The sequence below is a fragment of the Peromyscus maniculatus genome, chromosome 2, assembly GCF_049852395.1.
Source record: "Peromyscus maniculatus bairdii isolate BWxNUB_F1_BW_parent chromosome 2, HU_Pman_BW_mat_3.1, whole genome shotgun sequence".
Lineage (NCBI taxonomy): Eukaryota > Metazoa > Chordata > Mammalia > Rodentia > Cricetidae > Peromyscus > Peromyscus maniculatus.
The window spans coordinates 83,291,328-83,298,105 of NC_134853.1; the positions used below are offsets into that span (position 1 = coordinate 83,291,328).

Below are 6,778 nucleotides of genomic sequence, written 5' to 3' on the forward strand. Positions count from 1 at the left end.
TGACGTCTGTGGACTGTGTTGCATGTCTGTGGTCTGTGCTGTGGCCTGAAGCCATGTTGATGTCATTGATCCCAGCTGCATTGGAGAGCCTTGTTGTGGTCCTGGGGCCCTACTGCAAGCAGGAGCCCAGTTCATGGTCTGTGCTGACAACAGAAACCATGTGGATGGAAGCCCATGATTCACACTCCCTTGGCCCATAAAGAGCAAATAAGCAACGTTTGTGGTGATGTCCACTACTGCAGACTCACAGTTAAGAAAGAGGGGCATGGAAGACTTCTGTGACAACCCCTACGTCCATTCCACCCCACCCTACTCCGCAAAAATAGTAACCTCTTAAGCAGGAAGCTATCGAAGAGAACTCTTAAAAACTGTGACAGGACGCTGAAGTATCATTCTCCACTATAAACGGCTTCCAGTAGGGGTGCGGGAGGGTAAGGACTCAGTCCTATTTTGGGGGCAGGCCACTGAGAGTTTGATCATACTCCAGTGAGAATATAGATCACATGAACTGGACTTGGGGATGGGTCACAAGGGTGGGGGAGGGACAGGGAAGGACTAGGAGGTAAATGTGATAGGGCTGTATGATGTGAAATCCCCAAAGAATCAATAAAAATATTACATTGGGGGAAAATTTTGTGGACAAACAATTTTCAGATAATGTTTTAAAGCATACGTTACAAATATTCTGTGGTGAATATTTATACTAAAAATTATTTGCCTAGTTAAAATTCAGGGTGAATTTTGAACGAATGTGTTTTATCTTGGAAACCCAGCATCATATAGGGACCCCAAGGACCCAGGAGGTGCCTACCTTTTAGCCTTATTGGCATCCTTTCAGTTTCCTCTGAGACCAAACCCCTCGTGGCTTCACCTCATGCCAAATCCTGCGCTCTCGCTGTTACCGGCCCCTCTCTAGTTTCCCTTCTAACAACACATCAGCATGACTAGCAGACCCTGAGTTTGTGGAACAACTGTGTTTCTTCCCCAATTCACATTGCCAATCCTTCCCATTTGCTCAATTTCTTTTTCATAATTCTAATCCTAGGTTCAAGTCAGTTTGGTTGACAACCATGGCGTGGTGGCTAATAAATTGGCAGCAGAGATGGTGTCTTTTCCTCCCCCATTATATCCCCAGTAGCTCCCACAGTGGATGGCATTCAGTATAGTTCAATAAATAGTTGTTGAACTGTTGAATGAGACTAAATACCCTATAGTCTGTTTGTTGGGATTGATGGATCAGAGAGTTCTATTTGGTTCCACAGGAAAGGAATAAAAGGCCTAGGGCTATTAACATCAGTACTCTAGGAAAATCATTTTTATGCATGTGTGTGTAAATGTTTATATGTAGTGGATGGGTTACATGTGTGTGAAATGTATGGAGACTAGAGGATAAGCTCAGGTGTCATCTTCAGAACGCCCCCCAACTCCTTTGAAGCAGGGTCTCTCCTTGGCCTGGAACTCACCAATTGGGCTGATGACTAAGCCCCAGGAATCCTACTGTCTCGGCCTTCCCAGCTCTGTAACTATGGCAGATGCTACTACTACATCTGGCATTTCATGTGGCTTCTGGCCATCCACATAAGTTCCTCACTAAGCCATCCTTCTAGCTCCCTGGGTGGTTAGTTGTTTGGTTGTTTGTTTTGAGGAAATTCATTTTGACTGAATGGACTGGGGCCAGTGAGACTTCACTATTAGATTGTTCCTAAGTTAGGAATCAAGGAAACGTGTGGCTATGACTTGCTTCTACTTTCACAATGCAGATGTCACTGAGACCTACTCTTCTGAAGCCTGCAATGTGGAACTGAGGTGTGTACATATCGATGATGTGCTAACTACCCCTGTTTCAGACCTGACAGAGCAGAAAGTCAAAGAAATTGTTCCTGTTTGTGTAAAGTAAAAGGTCTTGATTTTCTAGTTCGTCTTTGGTTGATATGATTCTCTGTCTGTGTATGGCCAAGCTTTCCTTGACCTTTTCAGAAGGAACATGATATAGCAATTTAAAATGTGTGGTGACTTGGGGGAAAATGTTATGTGTTACCCAAAAAAATGTAGTTATAGTGGAGCCCAAGCCAGTTCTTTCACGCAGGAAGACTTGTAGGTGTGCTGAGCATAATGACTCCCCAAATAACTCTGGGATTCTCTTATACACACCATTCCTTCAGTATTGTTTTACACGAAGGGAGGTGACATGTTGCATTTTTATGCATATTAGAGCAGTGTATGTGGTGGGTAGAAATAAAATGGTCAAGGCAGGTGAAGGCAAGAGGCATGATGTCTTAAGATAGCAAGTATGATATTCACAGGACCAGGATGGGAATGTATGGTGGCCCAATATGCCATATGTCAGCTATGGAGGCTGAGAGAGAGAGAGAGAGAGAGAGAGAGAGAGAGAGAGAGAGAGAGAGATGTGTAAGAGTATTTGCATGTATGGATGTACAAGAATGAGAATGGCTGGTAGAAAGTCAACATTGGTTGTGAACACAATGATGTATATGGTGTAGAGGCGAATATGGTGAGTAATATAGAAGTAAGTGTGTAAATGGATTGAGTGTGATTATGCCTGTGTTTTTTTGTGTAATAAACTGTTGGCAGTAGCTAAGTGTAAGGTATGAATAAAATGTGGGGACAAATCTGTAAATGAATATGACAAGGACATGATAATTGGTTGTAGTATGTACATGGATATATATGTATATATGTATGTAAACAAAACACATGTGAGCCGGGCGTTGGTGGCGCACGCCTTTAATCCCAGCACTCGGGAGGCAGAGCCAGGCGGATCTCTGTGAGTTCGAGGCCAGCCTGGGCTACCAAGTGAGTCCCAGGAAAGGCGCAAAGCTACGCAGAGAAACCCTGTCTCGAAAAACCAAAAAAAAAAAAAAAAAAAAAAAAAACATGTGTCTACTTATAGAATGTCTCTGTGAAACATTACCTGTGTCTGGTTATATGATCATATCTGGAAAAGATGAGAGACAAAGAGTATGGCAGGCAGGGTGTATGCAGTCTCACACACAACTGTGTTAACATGGAAAATATATGTGCTACATAAAGTCCTACTGTATTGGTGGACCAATGTGTAGACCAACCTACACATGTTTAAGACAAATGGGTTTGTTTGGTAACTGTGTGTGTTGTATGGGCCCCACAGTAATGGTGACAATAAGACCTTACAAGAAGGACAGGCAAGTCACCCTTCGCAGATTTCCTTTCTGACCTTCTTATCCTGTGGGCATTGTTTTTAAGGATTAGAAAGGTATATGCTGTAGCAGAAATCTTAAAAGTTCTTATTAATAAAATAAAACCAGGAGCCAGGTATTGAGGTGAACTGGAAGATCAGAGAACAAGCCACAGCTAACCTCACCTGGTCAACTTCTCAGCTGGTCTTGTTTCCTCAGACTGGAAGCTTCTGTGTCCTCATCTCAATGGCTCTCAGCTGAACTGTGCTGCTCGAAAGCCTGAAGCTTAACCAGCCAAATGCTTCTAGTTTCTGATCCTCACGCCTTATATATCTTTCTGCCTTTTACCATCACTCCCTGGAATTAAAGGCTCGATTTCTGGGATTAAAGGCATGAGTCACCATGCCTCGCTGTTTCCAATGTGGCCTTGAACTCACAGAGATCCCAGATGGATTTCTGCCTCTGGAATGCTAGGATTAAAGGCATGTGCTATCACTGCCTAACTAGTGGCTTTTCTGTTCTCTGACCCCAGATAAGTTTATTAAGGTACACAATATTTTGGGGAACACAATACTACCACAATATGCCCTGGTGATTGTCAATAAAAGAAGACCTTTAGCTCCATCGTACCGCTCAGTCACGCCTGAAAGACAAATGGCCAGTGAGAGTCTAACACAGTGGCCCTCAGTTTGGTCCTGGATGTAGATTTCTTTGTGCTGAGAGCCAGGTAGAAGGGTAATTCATGATGTGACCACCATAAGGCCTTGTTGTCATCTTGGCATCCAGAACTACATGACACACAATCTGCGATGACATCTAGCATGATCTCATTCACTTGTAGAGTGCGTCAACTGGGAGATCCTGAGAGGTTCTGGCTAGCGGTTCTCACTAAGACAGTCTCTATGGAAGGGGCAGTACTGTAATGCTCTAAGATCTTGATCAGGAGTAGCCATGGGAGGGCGGCTAAGATTGCAGGGACTTTTTTGGGCCTTTAGTTGCTGTTTTGTTTGGTTTTTATTGTTTTGGGTTTTGAGACAGGGTCTCACTATGTAGTTCTGGCTCTTCTGGTGGTTGCTATGGAGACCAGGTTGGCCTAGAAATCACAGATATTCACCTGCGTCTGCCTGTGCCTCCAGAATGCTGGGGTTGCAGGCATGTACCGCCAGGCCTGACTCACTACCGTGGATTTTGTCACTTCTTCTGAGAAACACTGCTCTGATACAAACCCCGCTTATCCAGCAATGCAAAGCAAAGACCCACAATGGGTGAGTATCTTGTTCAAGATAAAGTGACATCATGATCAGTAAGGGGTTTTGTTTGTTGTTATCTATTCTTATGTTCCCAGAGAACATCCGACTGAGCTCTCAACACTCAATGGCTTCTCTCCCCCAAAGTTCCAAAATGCTCCCATAATCATCCTCAGAACATGGTCAGATCTGTCATAGCAATAGACCACAATGCTGGTACCAACTTGTCTTAGTTCAGGTTTCTGTTGCTGTGATAAAATACCATGACCAAAAAGCTAGCTGGGGAGGAAAGGGTTTATTCAACTTACACTTCCACAGCATGCTCATCATTGAAGACGCCAGGGCAGGAACTCAAACAGGACAAGTTCCTAGAGGCAGGAGCTGATACAGAGGCCATGGAGTGGGGCGGCTGTTTACTGGTTTGTTTCCCCCGGCTTGCTCAGTCTGCTTTCTTATAGCACCCAGGACCACCAGCCCAGGGATGGCACCACCCACCATGGACTGGGCCCTCCCACATCAATCCCTAATTAAGAAAATGCCTTACAGCCAGATCTTATGGAGACATTTTCTCAACTGAGGCTCCCTCCTAGTTTGTGTGTCAAGCTGGCCTAAGACTAGCCAGGACATCACTTTGCCTCTCCAAGTTGCTCTCTCTTTAACAAAAACAAAGCAAAACAAAAGGATCTCGTGGACCTCATGCAGCTCAAACAGTCCTCAAACTCACTGTGCAGCCAAGGATGACCTTGAACTTCTGGCCCTCCTGTTCACAAGTGCTGCTCTCAGTCCATGCATGGCCTTCATTTTAGAGTTTAGAGATAATTTCCCAAGCCTTTTAAGTTTATCTGTCATTTCCTGTCTGTTTTCTTTGATCCCAAGGTTATTTCTTTTACCGCTCCAAACATCAAACAGTGGAAAATGAACACACAATTTACGAAGCAAACAAACTGTTTAAATTTCGACTCTGGCTTCTGCATTTATGAAATGTGTAACACCGACTGCTGTACAAAGTGTAGGTAGTAAACGGTATGTATCCACTAAATGTGTTCTTCGGAGAAACAAAGTGGATATGAGTTCTCCTTCCTTCTCTGCGGATATTTTTAATCTTTTACCTCCCGTGCTAACTACCATCTGTCCACTACAACCACCGAAGGCAGGAGACAACCTCCCTGGGAGCCCAGTGGGGCCAAGTCTGGGGTAAAATGACTGGGGTGCTTTCCTGAGGCATAGGAGTTTTAAAACATATCCAGAATTTTAGTAATCAAGATGAATAATATTTAATGCAACTTTTCAAATAAAAATTAATGTTCTGGGGGAATAAACATGCTCTAAACTTTTTTCCTTGCGACAGTCTCACTACATAGCTCTGACTGGCCTAGAACTTGCTATGTAGACCAGGCTGGCCTTGAACTCACAGAGATCTGCCTGTCTCTGCCTCTTGAGTGCTGGGATTAAAGGCATGCACCACCATGCCTGACCTGTTATAAATTTACATTGTGGCAATGATTGAACAACTTTATGAATAAACTTTTATAAAAAACTTTAAAAAATTGTTTTAAAAAGATGAATTTGCCTAGTGGTGGTGTTGAACGCCTTTAATCTCAGCACTTGAGAGGCAGAGGCAGGTGGATCTCTGTGAGTTTGAGGCCAGCCTGGTCTACAGAGTGAGTTCTAGGACTACACAAAGAAACTCAGTCTTGAAAAACAGCAACAACAAAAAGTTGAGTTTTACAGAATGTGAATTACATCTCAATAAATGTTTATAAAATGTGATACAAACATATAATGGACACACACCACATTTATAAGGAAAATAAGGATCAGGTCAGAACTTTCCCATCGGCACCAAATCCTGCATCTCAAGAACACATGTTGCTAGGGCCAGAAGACGTGAGAGGGAAGGAAAGGGGCCCAATGGCCAGGGGGACCTTCTTACTTACGCTTCCTGTCTCTGTGCTGAGTTTCATTTCATTTCCCAAGCTTGTAACAACTTCCTCTGGCTGCCTCTCTAAACAGCTTCATCCAGACTCTTCCTTCCCCTTCTCTTTCCTTCCCCGCTCACAGTGGACGGTGGGTGAGCAAGAGAACTCGTAGCTGAGCTTGCTGAGTGTGGAAGGCAAGGCTTCTGCCTTTGTCTCAGGCTGAGGAGAGGTTTGTAATGAGAAGAAAACACTGTTAATTAACACTTTTTTTTTTTTCAAGACAAGGTAGCCCTGGTTGTCCTACTTAATCTGTAGACCAGGCTGGCCTCGAACTCACAGAGATCCACCTGCCTCTGCTTCCCAAGTGCTGGGATTAAAGGCGAGCAACCACCGCCACCCGGCAACACTTAAATTCTTACTCAAGGAAACTTTGGGA

The 6,778-nt window shown here is 43.9% G+C and overlaps 1 long non-coding RNA gene across 1 annotated transcript; it reads left to right on the top strand.

The window, feature by feature from the left end:
* Window positions 1-1,657: 1,657 nt before the first annotated feature.
* On the top strand, window positions 1,658-5,728 carry LOC143271656 (uncharacterized). The gene is made up of 3 exons (XR_013048859.1): window positions 1,658-1,806; window positions 4,313-4,441; window positions 5,300-5,728. It is a non-coding gene; the product is annotated as an uncharacterized LOC143271656 (long non-coding RNA).
* The last annotated feature ends 1,050 nt before the right edge of the window (window positions 5,729-6,778 follow it).